This window comes from Oratosquilla oratoria, chromosome 33 (genome assembly GCF_046742065.1).
Source record: "Oratosquilla oratoria isolate Oo_2021 chromosome 33, ASM4674206v1, whole genome shotgun sequence".
Taxonomy (NCBI): domain Eukaryota; kingdom Metazoa; phylum Arthropoda; class Malacostraca; order Stomatopoda; family Squillidae; genus Oratosquilla; species Oratosquilla oratoria.
The window spans coordinates 11,570,377-11,572,952 of record NC_134809.1 but is presented as its reverse complement, the minus strand read 5'-3'; the positions used below and the strand labels follow the sequence as shown (position 1 = coordinate 11,572,952).

General features: G+C 46.9%; 1 pseudogene; it reads right to left on the bottom strand.

Moving 5' to 3' along the window:
• Positions 1–1,627: 1,627 nt before the first annotated feature.
• On the bottom strand, positions 1,628–2,196 carry LOC143017906 (uncharacterized; annotated as a pseudogene).
• Between the last annotated feature and the right edge of the window lie 380 nt (positions 2,197–2,576).

The window sequence follows — 2,576 nt, the reverse complement described above, 5'->3', positions numbered from 1 at the left end:
AGTGCCACCTTACCTACAGACACAGAGGGGTAGAGATTGAGAGCGATCGAAGGAGGGTAGAAGAGTTATGACACGGGGCCTCCACGGGCTTCATCGGCGACGACAGTTGATAGTTCGTTGGAGTATAAACGAATTCGATGACAATATTTTCATTTTTCAAATCTCCAAGCATCAAATTATCTTTCCGTCATATATGGCAAAGCTGAATGGTGAATTAAGAGATTGTAAACTCCTTGGTTCGTCACCTAGACCAATGCGAACACCTAACTGACTGGAGCCGAGCAGAAATTCTACACGATGGGCTTGAGAAGAGTATGGAGGAAAATGTGGAAGCTGCGCTTGTCATCACTAGGAAAAGAAACAACGACAGAGAAGGATTTACTTACCTTTCGAAAGCAGCAAGTCTCTTAATAATTAAATTCGGTAGCCAAAGGGAGAATCTGATACATGCAACCACTCACAGCTTGACGGGTCCCTCTCGCTACGAGTATAAAACTTGTGATCTGAATGTAATACAGGGATCCTCCGAAGAATATCAAAGTGGTCGCAACGTTAAGGCAATAAACTTATTCCCAACCCATCTTCGTTTACCCTTCCCCATCTAATTCTCTCATATATCTTGCTTATTATTGTTTTTTCTTCTAATTCACAAACGTTGAGCCACAGTCACCGATACAGTTGAAGCCTCACAGTCCTCAATACCAAACCGCACATCATTTGACGAACGCACCGTCACACCATGTAAGGCTCTTACGCAGTTCATGTGTAGAATGAAATCATAGTTAAAGGGTTTAAAAGGCACTAATAGTGCACTTACATTTACAGTTGCACTTGAAAACAATTGTATCTGTACCTCGCTCGTATCCATACACTCGTATCATTCTCCGCCCACCGTAGTCACGTGGACATTTTCTTTCGCCCATCGCGAACACAGTGCGCTTAGTACATCCGATGTCAATAAGGGTGTTACAGTTCTTACCCTTTACTAGTATTTGTGTTCTTAGCAACGCATCATTCATTGATGATTCAGAGAGTAAGCTTCCGCTGTTGTCGCCCCGCCCAATCCGTTTCCCGGGTACGACGAGGCGATGTGGCCTGACTTTCCGCATCCATAGCATCGTATGTCGGCGCGTCTTTCCGAGCGCCGGCCGCGTCGTGTCAGGCAGTCACGAGGATAATGGTTCTGGTGATTACAGACCCAACACAAAACATCAGCAGATGCCGGGGCTGCCCGGTGTTGTTGCCAACTATACCCGTTGCACTGAGATCTGGCCGTTAGGGCGGAGCACTGGGAGTTCCCCTGTGGTGCCACATATAATTATTCTATAATTTCATTTTATTTTATAATTCTATTTTATAATTTTATAATGTTGCCTCATATGATTATATTATAATTTTTTGTCACACACCACCACTGAGGTAAAAATCAAAGCAATGTTTTCTATACAAAGGTTTCGTTTCTTTAAGTCTAGATATGGCATATGTGCATGAGAGAGCGACGTTGCCGCTACATCTAATCTCTGGCCCCGCCCCCCTCATACTGCATTCAGAAAACATTGCATCCACATGCACGTTCTCGCCATGGATGCCCACATGTGGCAACACCGGGAAATCTCCTAGCCCCGCCTTATCGGCCAATTCTCCTTGCGCTGACTATAGAGAATGACGCCGTCACCGCCCCAATGTTCTCTTCCGGCAGGACGGCTCATGAGCAGGCCTCAAGTTAGTTGAGATCCATGTCTTCAAGGCGCGATCCAGTTCTCAGGACGTGGCGAGCGGATTTGGGAAGGCCGGTTACAAAAGCACAACTCGATCCAGCATCTGGTAGCCCTCCAAATAGCACTGCCAGGCGGTACAGGTCAGCCAAATACACGTCGACCGACTCGCCGTCGCGCAGGTTGCGGGCAACGAACTGCTCATAGGCTTGTCTACGGCAAATGCTGAGGTGAGAGTGGTCTTTATCTTGTCGTAGGTTTCTTTGTCGGCGCTGCTGAGCTGCTGGTAGACGGAAAACTCGCCTCCAGTGAGACGAAATGGTATGATGTTATGTAGATCGGTAACCCCACGGAGCCGACACACCAATCTTAACTTCTCCAACCACTCCTCTACCGATTGCGTCGCGCGATCAAACTCCGGTATCAAACCAAGCTCAATGGCGAGTTTGTCTACGCTGGCCGCGGGTTCTGCCTTTGCCATCGCGCTACCGCTGTAGAGAGCCTAGATAGCTTGTAGAAGTCTAGGAGGAAAAATATAACCGAAGCTTTTGGCTGTTTTATTCCGACTCTTTTATTTACACTCAACTGGTCACGACGTCAGGTCGGTTCTGAAGCTTCGAAACCCGACACAAGCGAATGAGGGGTTACGACCAAAACAGCTAACGACCAATGGATGAACTCGTGACACACACACGTCACAGGTTGGGAAATAGGTTGTTACGGAATAGGGCATTTAGGAGAGCCCTGAGCAAACCATGTACATACATACACATCTTATACATAGATGGATACATATCCCCCCGAGGGCCATGTGGACACTACAGGTACGAGGATGAACAAAAAGAGAAATGAGATGAAAAG